Here is a 17500-nt window from a genome sequence, read left to right as displayed (position 1 = left end):
GTAATGACAAATACTTGAGTTTCAGACCCCACCTCCTTCAGAACAGTCATGGTAATGCAAAATGTATTATGCTACAAACTTCATAGATTTGTGACAGGCATATTTAAGATTTGACCCTATTTATCCCCAATTTTAGGCTTTGTCCACATGTGATGCTCTAAGAGGTGAAGAGTTAGGGTCACAGCTGAGGAGCCTGACTCAGCCTGGGAAAGGACAGCTCACATATGGCAACCACTAGAGTGTCTGTCAAACAGTCATGACTGTGCCACTGCTAGGCCAGTTAATGGAATGTTGTCAATATCCATATGTTTCTTGGTAATATGAGTATTATACAAGTTTGTATTGCAAATCTAAGATACCTATTTAGGGCATGTGCACAGTAAAGTACTTGTTGCAGATGTGTGTGTTAAAAAACTGCATGTGATATATCGAATTAATAACATTCAACTGTACAGTGCTCTGCCAGACAATAATTACAGTTGTGACTATCTGTAGTCACATACACATACACATATACTTGTGTTATGTCAGCTATATTAATACGTTATCAATATTTATTTCCCTGTTGCCACCCATTGATGTGGATCATTGTCCAGAATTCCTGGTATAACAGGTTGAGAGGTATGACTGAGCTGCAAGACTGTAAATACAGTGTGCCATATTGACATAGAACACAAATGTATACCAGGTATCCCATGAGCACTTGTATGTATACATATGTTCAGCTGAAGGGCACAAAAGTAATAACATGGGTTACAAGCAGTCCAGAAAATAGGTTGTGCATGTTGCACATGTGTGTAATATGTGTCACTTCATACAACAAAATAAAATGTGTACAGCTACTGAATGTTGCATTGTCATGACACTGATATGAATACTACAGTAGTCATGATTACCAGGTAGTAATCAGAGAAGTGTACAACTGTGTTATGAGCCACCACTAACAGCTACAGCAATACCTATATACGCTGGATATCCAAAGTGTACACACCCCTGTTGGAATGCCAGGTTTGTGTGCTGTATGCCAATGAGACTACAGAAAATCATTTCAAAATGTTTCTCACCTCAAATGTGACCCATAACCTGTACAATTCTACTGAAAAAAAAACAAAGCTGTTTAAAGGAAGGTAAGCAACCATTGCCAAGTGAATATGTGTCATGATGTTAGAGTACAAACCAAGACAAATGGATTCTGTAATCATCTCAGCAGATGTTTACACAACATATCTATTTAAGGATGTGGGCACACATTCATCTGGCTTACTGTACTGAGTATTATTTCCCAGATGTTTTCACAGAACAGATTGTTATGTTTTCAATTGAATTGAGCAGGCTATAGGTCACATTACAGGTGGGGATTGTGTTGAAATGAGCTTTTGTGGGGTCATTTTTCAATGGCACAAATACCAGGCATTGTAACGGGTGTGTACACTTTATATCTGCTGTAGCTATATGGAATCAGCAGTACCTGACCTGTACAACCAGCCTCCACCAATGACAGAGTAATCCCCCTTGGTGGACAGCAGCAATACACAAAGCGCATAATAGGTTGCTATAGTGGCTGTATAGGGACACATAGGTGCAGACCACAACGTGGAAGCAAGTCCACCTCTATCTGAGCAAGCATGTAGGTTCACTGGTCACTTCCTGTAAGGCTGACTATGACTATAAATCAGACATATCCACACCACCAAGGCCAATTGCAACAATGTCTCCACATATGTAGTCAGTCTCAGAGGCAGTAACACAATTCAACCTGTACTGGCGGTATAGCACACCTCATACACGCATGCCATGGATACAGGCAACCTGCATCAGATAGGTTAAGTGGGAGCAGTGCCACCCTGTCCACAACATTTGTACAGGGGGATATGCACATCAACCACACTCCTGCTCTCATCAATGGTGAGCATGTACATAATGCTTACTGATGGCAACAACAGCAAGTCTCTATGGGGCATGAGGAAAATTGATTTTTTAAAGAAATTAATTTTATGAATTATATGTTTTACATGTTGGTATTTATTATAACATTTTGTTTTGGAAAATATGTGGAATGAAGTGACATTATAGTTTTGTGTTTTACTGTTTTATTACTTAATTGTAGCTTGAACTTCATTGGTTATGTTTTAATTATTTATATAAAAGGTGAAAGTAGAAAGATTGTTGTATCTGATGAAGTTGGTGACAAAAATGTGATTTTATATTGTCAGCATTAAACCATTTTGTTTTGTGCTGGTTTCTACATTAAAGCTGTTCGTGTTTTATCCATCTGGGTCTGAGGTGCTTTGTGCAGGTTTTAAGTTATTTTGTGCACCTTCCGTTCATTTGGTTTTGACATCACAGTCTGCCTCCTACATGAACTCAGGCATGTGCTCATAACTCCATCACACACTACAGTCAAACACAGACTTGCTATCATCCACACACCATCCACATGGAAGATGGCCACTGTCATCCCTCTACACAGAAATGAATGGAAAATAGAGGATTATGCAATTAACTCATTACAGCCGAGTGACATCTACAGGCATTTCTGCAGCTACCTCCTACTGCTCCTCTAGGCATCAAATATTGCCTGTTCATATTTGCATTAATAATTCCAAAACCATGCTAACACAATGTATCAGAATATTTTATCTTGAAGCATATATGATGGCAAACACAATTGTATTGATATATGACCTCTGTCTATAAGTATTTTATTAGAACTGTAAGGTGACAATGTCATTTTTCAAAGGCTGAAGCCACACCCACTCGGAGTTAAAGGTACACACTCAAAAGAGCTCTGCTGGAGGGAATGAGTTAAGTGTCCAACATTGGGGGAACCAGACAGGTTGGGACCAGGAATGTAATGCAAGATGCCAAAGCCATGATAGCTTACAGTGTTATGGTATAGTCTGAATTATTTGCAAGTAATATCCACTGTTGATGTGCAAGTGGACAACCATTTGAGATCCTCTGACCTTTTTTCCTGTTTATGTTTTCCAGGTAATATTCAACATCCACGGCTGCCAGCATTCACCAATACAGAGAATGACACCATAATACAATATGTCATACAGCTTTACAGCATCTTATTCAGCTGCACAGCCCAGGATCTGCAGGAGAGGACCGCCCTGTGGAACGAGCTCGTCCACAGGGTAAATGATGTCAGCCTGCACAGCTGAAATTATAATCAGGTGTGGCATCGTTGCACTGACCTCATCTGCCATACCCATCAGCAGGCTGTTGCCATTGCGAGGGACCAGCTAGCCACAGGTGGGAGTCAAGCCATCCAGTCCCCACTGACACACACACTGAGGAGCTCCTTGCCACCCTTGGGGCACCCACCCACTGAGGAGCATGCAGGTAAGGCCCCAATGCACATTACTAGACCACTGTTGCTTATCCATTTTTATCTGTAAAGTATCTACATGCATATATCAGATAAGATAGTCTGTTGCTGGAGTGTAGTAATGCACAGATGTTCATAATCCTTAGTATTGGGGTTTGTACTGTTGATGTGCTGAAATGCTGCTTTCACCCTGTACCAATGACACAGGTGTGGCTACTGACATTACTTCTCTTCCACAACTATTTAGGTCCCTCTGGTATACAACTGGGACAGCAGCCTGTAGCTGGTGAGTATGGAGTTGTTTTGTTCAGGTTTGCCAGTACACCGGCCATGTTAAGGCCATGCTATTTGAAATGTACACATTTAACACACCTGCACATAATGCATGCTGTACATGTTAATTTTTGTTGGTGTTAACTGCACTGCATCACAGTGGTCACCATGGTGGCATATCTGAAGGGTATGTAAGATTCCTGCAATATACCTCCCAACCTGTCAGTGCAAGATGTGTGGACAGAGACAAGGAAAATGGTGGGACAAATGGCTTACAGTAGGGACATGTATGAAACATTACCCTTATACAGTGGATACAACAGTGTATACACCACTATAACAATGGCAAGTGTTCCTGATACATACAACGGCTGACCACAGTAACACATTCCACAGCTTTTACAACTTATAATGTGATCCTAACATGAGCAATGAATGTGTAATATAGAATCATATGTTAGGACAACAAATATGGGGTATACAAACCTTACAAAACACTGGAAGCATATGTGTGCACACACTCCAAATAACATATTGCGGAGGCAGCTTGTGATGTACTGACAGCATTCACTCTTCTTGAGTACACATCTGACATCAAGTACAAAGTTTCAATGTCATACAAAGTAATGGTCTGCTGTCCAAGAAGTATGTCCATGACATTTTGCTAGTCACCTGCAACATAGGCAGCCATGGCTTGCACACATCTTACAAAGCATGAAATGGATCCCATATCTGAAAGGTAGCAGTCATGAGTGGGAAAAGTAACTTTACCTCACCATTGCATATACATGGCAAACAGTGCAGACAGTGATCTAAAGGTGTACTAAATATGGGACAACAGTGATGTAGAAAAGAAACAGATGTCCATCCAAAACAGATGACAAAACATGTTGCAAACTGGTCATGGAGGCTGTCCAGAGGCCTGCAGCAACACTGAGAGAGTTGTAGGAATGTCTAGCAAGTACTGCCTGTGTAATACCTGTGTCCACAATTGCCTGGATTCTGCATAAGTGTGGCCTGTGGGTTAGGGTAATCAGACAGAAGATTTGTCCCACATGAAACATCATCCAGGCTCTCTACAGGTAGCATAGGCATAACATAAAGTCTCCCAAAGGCATGTGTTGCAATGTGTAATGGTGTCATGAGACCAAAGCTCAAACCTACAGACAGTACTAATAAAGAGACGTGGTGCACAAGCAACACCTCACTCCACCTCAGGGCCACCATCCCCAACTTTTAGCTTGCTGGTGCCAGTGTACACCTTTAGGGTTGCTGTTCATTAGCGGTAACTAGACCGGAAGACAAGGTGGGTGGAATATGGAACACTGCAAAATAACACTCATGTGTGGCCCATAGTTGTCAGGCATCTGCAATAAGGCTGAGGATGGGGAGAGGTGTTAGCTTCAAACACAATAGTGAACTAAAGCATACATCCAAAGCTAGCTAAGAATGGCTGTATCTGAACACAGTCAAGGTTATGAATTGTGCCAGACATAACCCAAATTCAACAGCAATAGTGAAGCTACTGTGTGACGTCCAAGGGCTGTGCGCATGAGCTGACTTTGCAATCTGGCAGAGTTGAGGGACCTTTGTAGGGCAGACAGACCAAATAATGCCAAGTAAAGATGAACCATGCTAGTATACCACTTCCAGGAATAGTGACTGCTGTAGTTCACTTAACAGGTGATTCAACAAACCATTGTTTTAAGGGTGTGCACACTTATGCAACCCACATATTGTATGCTTCTCATTCAGCATCTCCACAACTAACACATTTGTTTGATACTGCATTGTATTGCACAGGTCATATGTCACATATCAGGTGTGTGTAATGTTATCAAATGCAAAATTGTGGGCCCCACTGCATATCATTGAAGAAGCTGGCATGTCAGCAGGAGTACACTCCCCATATCTACATTAAGCTTTGAAGTTTGTCAGTGTAACTGGATTTTATTGCACATACGTGCACTGCTGATGATGAGATATGCAAATCAAAGGTCAAGCATTAATTATTGACATCAGTCCTCATATCATTTCAGTTATGTATCAGGCAAACACCTAGGGGCTGTGAGCAACAGAGCAAACATAACTGCCAGACATCTACACATTCAGGAATGGTCTGTACAATTGTGATGTATGGTGCACAGTACATGTCAGTGTGCTGTACAGGTGCCCAGCAATAACGTATACATGGGTGCAGTGTGTTCCAGGGGAAGGGGCATCACCTACTAACACAACTCATGCATCACAGAGATGTATGTTGTTCATAACAAGGATTACAGATGGTTGCAGTGCTTGCTGTTGAGTGCCATATGTCATGCATGTCTACTGTTGGGTAATGAGAAGTTTGTGTAATAGTGTGTGTGTGTGTGTGTGTGTGTGTGTGTGTGTGTGTGTGTGTGTGTGTGTGTGTGTGTGTGTGTGTGTGTGTGTGTGTGTGTATAAGTAAACCATAACATACAGGTCTTAATTTAAATTTCACAGGTGGAGAGGTGGGTCAAGATCCCTCCTGCAGGCAAACTGAAATTAGTGTCCATACAGACTCTGACAATGATGATAGGCATAGTGAGGCACTGGCAGGGTTGTCAGGGGCTGAATCTGTACCACTGGTTGGCATCCCACTTTTATCCACCCAATCCCCGCACACTGTCACAATGCCACAAATAACACATCACCAGTGGCCATAGATGAGGGACAGTTGGTGGGTGGTGGCATGGGACAGAAAAGTGTGGTGACTATGGCAAGTGTGTCTGTACACAGCAGCCATAGCTGGATGACCGGTGAGGTCCCACACAGGCAGATGGACAGGGGTGCTCATAGGAGGGCTGCTGGCCATCATGACCCTGGCATAAGTGCCACAGCAGGTGTCACCAGACGCATGATTTGGGCCATCCTAGAGGCACAGGCATGTATGGAATGTTACACCAGAGATAGTCTGAGGCTCCAGAGGGCTACTCTTCCTGCTGTACATGACTACATCTGTGATTATGCAGATGCCAACCATTATTTTGCAGAGGTCATGGATAGATGGCTGGGTGAGATGGTGGGAATCCTCAACAGTGTAGTGTCTGTGGTAGAGCATGTGGTGGGTTTAGGGCATCAGCCATGTGGACGGAGGTCAGCAAAACCAACAGGTGGAGGTCTACATGGACATGCAACATCTCACTCCCACTCCCGTAGTGGCAGTAGCAGCACCAGCACTGCAGGGGGGGTTCTGTCCATAACACAGCAGGCCATGTGCACATGGTCCTGGCTGGTCTCAACAGGGATGTGGATCCAGTGGACAATTCTCATCATCAGGGGAGAGTACCATATCTTGGCTTCTGCCTGATGGTGCCTGTGCAACCCCTGGCAGGTGCAGTTTCCATGTCTGTGGCCAGACACAGTGAACTGTACACCCTGCCATGTATGGTCCGCAGCTGTCCAACCAAACCGCTGTATAGGGCAGCCACATGGCAGAACTGTGTGCATCCATACACACACACATCACCATCACAGCTAGGGCACCTCCATACCTAAACACACCACGTCTGCACAGGCCATTTAATAAACAACCCCCTAACCCACACACATGATGTCAACCAAATGACTCAGCCTAGGCCTCTGGCAAACCCACACCATACCCTGTGCATATGATGATACCTGTGCCACATCTCTGTCATCCATACTATCGATACAGGGACATGCTAATATGGTTCTGATGCACAGGGTGAATGTACTAAAGTTTAGCAATGTAATGTTGTTTAAAGTGTTGTCAGCTTGAATGTTTAATGCCTACATGTCAGGGTGTGTAGCTATCCAGCGATGATGCATTATTGCTGTTATTAACACTGACTAAATGTGGTCTCCATAATGTATTCTGTTTGTGTTCTATGTGTCTATGTGTCAGGAGAATGTTGGTCTGCTGTCCTTTCCTAAAAGTGTTGTGCCACTGTGGTAACACACTGACAGTGTCATACCCCGGGTACAGCTGAACGCAAGTAAGATGTCTATATAACAGTTACTGCATGTGCCACATAGCTGATAGGTTTGAGGGATGTATACAGGTGAGTGCTTGGTGGTTGATGTAAGCAACTCTTCTACAGTGGACAATGTTAAGTGTACTGGGTGGCACACACCAAATATTTGTGAATAACACAAACACAGAGGCTTTTGTGTTGATGCAATACACAGTGAATACTGTTCACATGGATGTACTTCATTTTGCAGAGAGCTCATTTTTGCCTATGTAATTTCACCAAGACCAAATTGCGAAATTTAATTTAATTGAAAATGGTACTGGCAGAGTATATGTCCTTTTCCCCAGTGTAGTGCAATCCTAGAGTTGGTATACATAGTTGTGTTGGAGTGGGGGGATGGCGTAGAACCGAACATAGTGTGATTAACAACTACTTAACCTCTTAACATAAACTGGACAGTATAACAGCACACTAAGCAGGGGGATACGCACAACAATACCCCCAATGTGGGTGGCTGTGCCCACAACAACCAAACCCAACTATATATACCAACTCCAGTATTGCTGTACAGCTGTACAGTGGGGAAAGGGGCATTTATACATCCACTACTAGTTTTGATGGAATGAATTTCCACAAGATGATTGCTTTGCAATGTTACCTTTTGCCAGTTAATTCTCGGACAAATGATCTCCTGGGAAATATATTTTCTGCAAACTGAAGTAGATCCTTTCACATAGGCACACACTTACTTGGCAACACTGAGATTAGAACCCCTACCTAAGTACTTATTGCTACTAATCTGTTTGGCCTTAATTACACACACCACAGAACTTGTAGGGTGAGGTGTGTCCCGAGGTTCCTGTAAAGTAAACAACATCACCAGGCCTTGTACAGTATGGTAATGGGGGATGTATTGGGTGTTAATGGGCAATACATAATATAACATACTGACATATACACATTGACAAGCACATACAGTTATAGACAAATTTGACAGACCTGGGTTTAGCAGTGCTGACTACCTTGTCAGTGAGTCCATACTGTCACAGAGTTTTTGCATGCAGCACATGCATTATTGGTCTGAAGAGTGTCATCATTTACCTTTATGGTTGATGGTGACAGTGGACCTCATACAGTGGATCTTGGGACATGTACTGGGGTACCATGGTGTAAAGACTGTATAACCAGCACCCCCACCCCACACTGGATATTGTACACATTGAAACCCATGATAATTCTCTGACATACCCACAATCACACATTTACCAGGACTCCTGTACAAACCCTTGTCTAGCTAATTATTGCTACTACAAGGATATGCATTTATTGCACATGCCACAGGGATAGCAGGGTGAGGGTTTTGTCATGGCTCTCCTAATGCCAGCAACATCACCATCACTTATAATATATGGCAAGGGTGTATTTGGAGAATGAGGCCTCAGAATGCTGTCTTCTTCAAATATGCAGACTCACACACACTTGCACACACATACACACACACATATTCACATTTGCCAGGACTCAGACCACGCCTATCTACCCATTTGTAGAACAGTGTTATGCTGGTACTGCAAATTCCAGGTAGCCCATAGGGTGAAGAGTGTCAAAAGGTAAATTTAATGTGAATTACAGCTGTAGCCCTTTCTAAGTATAACAATGAGGGTGTAGTGGGTGCAAAGGCCTTCAGAGTATTTACAACTACAAGTTTACAGGCACACAAACACTGTTATGCTCAGTAATGCACACAGACACATTTGTCAGTACTGATGTCCATAGGTGCAGGTGTTCCTAGATGTGTACCAGGCTAATGTCCATGGAGAGATGAGAAGAGCATGGCATGTGAGTACACTGGTATCATTGCATCTGGCATTTGTCAGCAGGCCATCTATCAACTACTGCCACTCGAGAAATCCCCAGGGTGACAGTTAAATTCAACATCCACTCATCTGGTTTTCTCTTGAAGAGGCCAGTGAGGTGCTCCACTTGACATGTATGCAACATATATTGCATAACATGGCCAGTTTCTGGGTTAGGGACCTGTACACAAACATGTTCTGTTGACTGCGGTAGTCTGGTTGAGGTATCCATGGCATGTGGTGCATACAGAGTGGTGTTTCCCAGCTGTGGCCTTCATAACACAGCTGGGCAGACATGTCAGTATCAGTCAATCAGAGATTGCCTGTAAGCAGCCAAGATGGATAGCTGACATCTGCACATCTGTACAGAGGACAGACAGAAAGTAGATAGCCAACAGGTTATGTATTAGGATGAATGTTTTGAAAGATAGATGTCTGAAACTGATAGGTATGCCATTACTACATGACAGCAGTCCTCAATGACATGCCCTAAAAACACAGTAGTCTAAAGTTGATATCAACATATCAGATCAATATCCAAAAGGAGATACATAAAAACATACAGCTCAAACACCAAGAACATTATAGTCAGTACTCAGAGTCCAGCTTTGCATTCATGGGTGTATGGTTCCAGTACTACAATCTGCAATATACTCTTACTTGGAAAAGCACTGTTAAAAGTAGTAACATAATGATACAATACATGCAAGTGTGACTGCATATAACTTAGGATACTACCCAAGTATGAAGCACATACAAAGAGAAAAGATTGTGGTACTACCCATGTATACTCAGGTGTCCCATACAGTATACTCACACTTCTTGCTACTGTAATGACAGCACATAGAAGCATGTTATGTACATGGAATTAAATAGACTTATTAAAGATGTCATTACCCTGCTACCGTATTTCTTCGTAAATAAGACCTAACCAGAGAATAAGGCCTAGCATGGTTTTCCAGGGTGGTCATGATATAAGTCCTACCCCAAAAATAAGCCCCAGTTAAGATCGTCAACAACGCATGACAGGCATGTTGAATTGTAAAATAATATTATTGACACCCATTGACTGAGGTTATTCTACTCTGCTCGCCATTTTCAGGCCATTTGGACACACAACTACTTCCCTTTGCAGAAAGCTGTAAGATTCTTTCCCTGGGAGTCCTCCACAATTCTTACTGTAACCCTAATCATCACTCACACTTGATGGTTGAGATACTTGGCCCATAAACAATGGCAGGTGTACTTTGTTCAAAGTACAGACAACGTGCGTAAAGCACATGGACTTGATAACGAACATATGTGGTTGTGTCTGCTTAATCATCACCATTTTGTGTTGCCACTCCGGTCTCATAAGTCTTCAATTAATCCCCCCAGACAAGATGAGTGCAAAAAGAAAGAGCTATTCCATCGAGTACAAGAAAGGAATCATGGAGGACTCCCAGGGAAAGAATCTGACATCTTTCTGCAAAGAGAAAAAGTTAGATATCCGAATGGTCCGAAAATGGCATGCAGCATACGATAACCTCAGTCAACAGTCCAATGAGGAAAAGTCTAAGAACTGTAAGTGTGGCTCAGGTCGGCAACCATTATTTCCTGAGGTGGAAGACATCATCTATGAATAGATTGCTAAAAGGCGAGCAAAGGCTTTGGTTGTGCACAGGGCTGATATTCAAGTATTTGCCCTTGCAATGGCACCACGGTTAGAAAGAATCCCCAGAAGAATTCAAAGCATCACAACATTGGCTGGATGGCTTCCATCAGTGATATGAACTGTCTCTAAGAAGATCAACAACACTGTTCAAGCTGGAAGATACTGAAGTTATTAAATGTGTACTTGTGTTCAAGTCCTTTGTAGATGGCATCAACTTTTCTAAATACCAACTCTCCAACATAATTGTTTTTAATGAAACCACAGTGTTTATGGGCCAAAGATCTCAAACAACAATTGATCAGAGGGGTGCCTTGTCAATCTACATTCCCTCTACTGGTTACAAGAGTGCACGTGTTACCTGTATTTTGGCAATTTGTCTAGATGGAAAGAAAACCCCCACCTCTAATCATTAGTAAGGGCAAGAAAGATAAGATTGAATGTGTTTCAGGCATTTACATTCTTGAAACTGAAAAAGGCTGGTGCACACAAGCAGTTATAAGGAAGTGGGTCGATGTAATGCTGCCACTTATAGTGCAAGGTGGCGAAAGAGGTCTGCTAGTCTGGGATTCAGCCATCACTCACTGCACTAAAGACATGAGGAAATTCCTTGCATGGAGAAGAATAGATCAACTAATGATTCCCACAGGAATGACTGCCTATCTGGACCATTTGTACATGGAACTCAATGACTACATTGAAAATAGAATGGAGAGAAATCAGCATGGAAACTTTGTGAAGCCTAGTCTGCAAGAAATCGTGACTTGAGTGAAAAGTTCATGGGATAAAATCACTGACAGCTGTTTTGGCAGTGCACTATGAGCAGGCTACTTGGACAAGCAGTGCTCATTTAAGGAGAGCTGTATTGTTAGGCATGACAGATTGGGGCCAATGGTTCTACAGAAAATGGAGTTGCAAGAAATTCAAGCTGGGATTCAGGGTTTGGAGACTTATTACAATGTTCCAGAAGAAGATGACATGATTGTATTTGAATAACTTTTCCATTATTGGGGCAACAAAATGGATTGATTCTGCTTTGAGTTTTATTCCCCTCCTCCAATACACATGTATTGAGATTTTTCTGCACTTTCTTTTAAGCATGAAATATTGCACTGTGAAAGCCAAGGTGTAGATATTCTGAAGTTGAAATGTTTGTTGCACTATTTATGTAGAATTCTCACACAACTGTTAACGTGTTACTTAGAACTATTGTCCAATAACAGAAAAGTACCAAATAAATGTCAATTTGTGTACGTGAATAAATGTTGATTTTTGCATATGAATAAATGTTGATTTATGTACTTGAATAAATGTCGATTTTTTTACATAAATGAATAAATGTAAATTGTGGTATGGGGGGTAAATAAGGCATCACCTGATAATAAGCCCTAATGTGTATTTCAGCAGGGGAAAGAGTATAAGACCCAGTCTTATTTTCAGGGAAATACGGTATTTGATCAGACTGGAATGTGATCACTGGTTACCAGGGCTGAGCTATGCTGAGCAGGTTTAAGCATTACTTAAATGTAAATTCTAAGCAGATTTGTGCACTGGTAAGTGAAGCCTATACAGTGTAAGCTTGTGTTCATTTAAGTGTACATTAGCAGTGCTTACTGTTGTGCAAACCCATGCAAACCCACTTACAGCACCTTAATCACCCTGCCTCCATCAGCCCTTGTTCTGCCCAGCTACAAAAAAATAACCCATACAGGTCTTGAACCCAGGACCATGTATACTACAGTCATAGCACTTAACTACTAAGCCATCTGAACTGCAAAAGTGTCTGTTGCTTTTTCAAATATATCATTCAGTAAACGTACTGAATAGTAGTGAACAACTGCTTTGAGTACTACAATTGTTTACTACTTGTTACTGAAAACAGTGTGGAATCAATCATGTTTCTATATCTAAATATACACATATCAGATAAATATTTATTTATTTATTTTACATTTGTTTACCGGTATAGTCTGACTGGACACATGTCTATTTACAGCGGAGGCCCGGGGAGAAAAGCTCCACATTCAGTACAGAAAAGCAAGTAGTTGAACAATATGATAACAATATGATCATCTATACAGAAGTAAAAAATTTACAATAGATAAAAATACAACTTTTGATACAGAAACAGAAATTGGCTCTATATAAGCATTATAACTATAGAGACAAACAGAGACTACTTAGAAATTAATTAGTGTAAGTTTAGTATGAGCTAGTTTTACTATTAGAAACTTGAGGAGAAAATAAAATTTCTGATACTGTAGAAAAAAATACAATAGGTATAATTGGAAATTAAGCTGGGGTGGTAGAAACAGAGAAGGTTAGGTAATGCATGGACATAGCCAGGAGTTCATTAAATGTAATTTAAGTAAGTTTTTGAACAGCGTAATAATGGAAGCAGAAGATAAAGCATGGGGGGAAGGTTATTCCAGGATTTAGGTATGTTATGGGGGAATATTACTTTACCTGCAGTGTTGTTAGCCTTAGAGATACAAAGGAGTGATTTGTCAGTGGAGCAAAGGGGATGATTTGATTTGTAGGGCTTGAGTAGGTGATTTAGTGCTGGGGTTCTATCGGGATGTCTCATAATATTGTAGGCAATGATTAGTTGATGGTAATTGAGTAGTTGGGGAAATTCTAGCCATTGTAGTTCCTTTAGAGCCTGACAGTGATGGGTTCTGAAGGTGCAGTTATTAGCAAACTTGGCAATTTTGTTGTAACATGTCACAGGTCTAGCAAGATCATGTTTTCTGATATGGGTAAGGATTGGTACCACATACATTACAGTGGACAATAGATGGATTTGGGGTAGGGAGATTCTCGCTTGTTTTGAGAGAAAGTTTTTGTGCTGTATAGTATTCACATTTTTTATGGACTTTTTTATGGTTTATGAAATGTGGACATCAAACTGTAGGTTTTTGTCAATTTCTACAAACAGGAGTTTGGTGTGATCAGAGGGAGTGATGATAGTACCATTTTTAGAAGTGATTGAGAAGGATAGAGAGGTAGGAATAGATTTGTTGGGGGTGAAAAGAACCAATTTAGTCTTTTTGGGATTTAGAATAAGTTGGATCTGAGTAACCCAACTTTCCACTAAGCTAAAGGAATCCTGAGTGAGTTGTTGTAACATGGTAAGTGAGGGTGCAGAGCAGATAAGAGTCAAATCATTTGCATTCTGTATGAGTGTAGCAGGGTGGGTGGAGGTATGAAGATTGTTAGTGAAAATCGAGAAAAGAAGAGGACCTACTATAGAGCCTTGTGGTACACCTATGGTTGTTGGAAGTAGAGGAGATAGTATACCTTGCCATTGGACAGATTCCTGCCTATCTGACAGATCATTTTTAAACCAGGCAATAGTTGCTGGGACAAAGGCTAATGAGGCAAGAGTGTCTAGAAGTAGGGAGTGTGAGATCATGTCAAATGCTTTTGAGAGGTCTAAAAATATAGCAGATATAAAGTTGTTGTTTCTGTGTTGGTCTACCAGGTTAGTAAAAGAGAGAAGAGCAGTTGTTGTGCTATGGTGTCGCCGAAAGCCATGTTGTGTGGAGAAGAGAAGATTGTGTGAGTTTAGAAAATCCATTACTTGAGAGTAGATACATTTTTTGAGTAGTTTAGATAGAGGGGACAGAATTGCAATTGAACGATAATTAGAGAAATCATAGGAATTACCACCTTTGTGAAGTGGAATAATATATGAAACTTTCCATAGTTGAGGGATGTAGGCTTCCTGTATGGAGCGATTGATAAGGATGGATACTGAGTAAGATATGGACTCAAGCTACTTTTAGGAAGATAGCAGGTAGATTGCCTGCAGCAAGGGTGGTAGGCTTCAGTTTTAGGAGGTGTTTTGTAATAGCAGAGGTAGGAACAGATGAGGGAGTAAAGGAGGGATGATATCAGGGTATTTTGTTGAGATATCTGAAAGTTTGTTTTTGAATAGTTGGGAGGATAAAATCAGGATAGATTCTGTAAAGTGTTAATTAAATTGGGAGGCTATGTCTTTAGTATTGGTGGAGGTGGGAGTTGGAGTGGTGGTTTTACCTGGTTTTAACAGTGAGTTGATAGTATGCAAAATGTTTGAGGGTCTTTTGACTGATTATTTTGGGCAGCAAGGAAATAATTATGTTTACCCAATTTGGTTTGTTTCTTGGCCTGATTTCTGAGTTGTTGGTAGTTTTGTTTGGATAGGCTAGTGTTTTCTCTTTTCCACAATTTTCAAGCCTTGTCTCTTGAATTCAGTAGGGCTCTTGTGTCCCTACTTAAGCATGGTGCATAGTTTGTCTTAACTCTAACTTTCCTAATGGGTGTGACTAAATTTAGGACATTAATGAAAGTGATATTAAAGTTGTCACTGTCCTGGTCTAAACTTAAGGTTTTAAGTGGTTCCCAGTTACATTGTATTAGAATGGAGTTAAGATCCTGTATATTTAGTTTGCGGTCATCTATGACTTGTCTAAAAGCTATGGGCTCAGCTAAGTTATGCGTTTATGAAGGAGGACTGTGGGGAGATGGCCACTTAGAGTGTCTGGTAGACATCCTGTCTGGTAGTTTTGTTTGGGGAAATTGACTAGTGTCCAGTCTACTATAGGTTGTTTTTTTTTTTTGTTTGTTTTTTATCTGTTCTAGTGGGTTCTTGGATGAGTTGGGAAAAAACAAAGAGATTGATGTGGTTAGTGGGGCTGTTAGAGTTACATGCTAACGAGTCAGTATTTAGGTCACCTAGTAAGATGGTTTCCTGTAGAAGATTATCTGTAGTCCAGTGTAGGATTTCTTCAACAATGGGGGAGTTATTTCCTTGGGGAATGTAACACCAGACTATAGTGATTTTTTTTGGTAGTGTTTATATATATATATATATATATAGGACTGATCCTAAGATTTCGGCATTTTGAAATTTAGATAAAGCGGTTTGTAGGGGTTTTATGTTGAGTGTACTTTTAAAGAGGATAGCAATTCCACCTCCCTTCTCGCTTACTCTATCCTGTCTTAAAATATTATAGCCTGGTGGAAGCATTTCATTATCTTGGGTGTTTAGTTTTAGCCAGGTCTCAGTAATGGTTAGTATGTCTGGGGAGTAGTGGGCTATAAATGCATGTAGGTCAGGATGTTTGTTAGATATACTCCTAGTGGTGATATTAAGTATCGATAGGTCAGAGGATTGTTTGGTTAATAGTAGAGTGTTATATATGTTAAATAAATAGTGTTGAATATGGTGAAATACATCTGAGAAGGAATATACAACACTCATGTTTACACATAAAAAGGATATATATATATATATATATATATATATATATATATATATATATATATATATGGATTCACTTCATAACACTGAAATATCAAAACACTGAAACTCAAAACACTGAAACCAAAACACTGAAACTTCAAAATCTTGAAAACTCAAAACACTGAAACTCGAAACACTGAAAACACTTATCATACATATACTGAGTTTAAACAACATAAATCATAGCACTTTCTACCAAGTGTGGGGGATTGCGCCCACCAAACACCCTGCTACTTAAATATATCAACTCCAAGATTGCACTTAGTGTAGTTAAGTGCAATCTTGGAGTAGATATATTGCCCCCCTGCATACACTTGGTAGAAAAGTAGAAAGTGTTATGATTTATGTTGTTTAAAGTCAGTATATGTATGATATGTGTTTTCAGTGTTTTGAGTTTCAGTGTTTTGAGTTTTCAATGTTTTGAAGTTTCAGTGTTTTGGTCTTCTATATTATGAAGTTTTCTCATTTTCAGTGTTTTGATATTTCAGTATTATGAAGTGAATCCATATATATACACACATACATATATATACATACATACATATACACACACACACACACACACACATATATATATATATATATATATATATATATATATATATATATATATATATATAACATATGCCCATAACATGTAGTGGAGTCATACATCAGCACCATAACTCTCAACCTCTTAGTGCAAGGGAACATAATGTAAGTATTACAGTTATAAATGGAGAATGTTGCTACATTAACAGGGTTTGTGTCAACATACATGTTCTGAAGGAAGGCTCTTCTCAAACTGACATGTACTCATTCAGTAACTGACATACATCATAAAATCATCATAGTGATGTACCACACAAATCACAGTAATGATTCTGTGGAATACAGCAGAAATATGAGCAAGAAAAGTGGACAGTTTGAAACAATCTGGTCAGTCGAGAGGTATACACAGAACTCCTTAGTGCAAGAAATGTGGACCAAGCCCGACAAAGAGGATGTTTAAAGTCATGAAAATAGGGATATATCACAAATACTGGAGTAGATAAGCTTAGACAGTTGATGCATTCACTCCCTCCTGTCTGTCCTAACACTCCCTCCTGTATATTAACTGGAGGAACAGAGGTCCCAAGCCCACATACTTCCCAC

The sequence above is a fragment of the Protopterus annectens genome, chromosome 6.part0 (genome assembly GCF_019279795.1).
Source record: "Protopterus annectens isolate FY-2018-M chromosome 6.part0, PAN1.0, whole genome shotgun sequence".
NCBI lineage: Eukaryota > Metazoa > Chordata > Ceratodontiformes > Protopteridae > Protopterus > Protopterus annectens.
Note: the sequence above shows the minus strand (reverse complement) of the source record.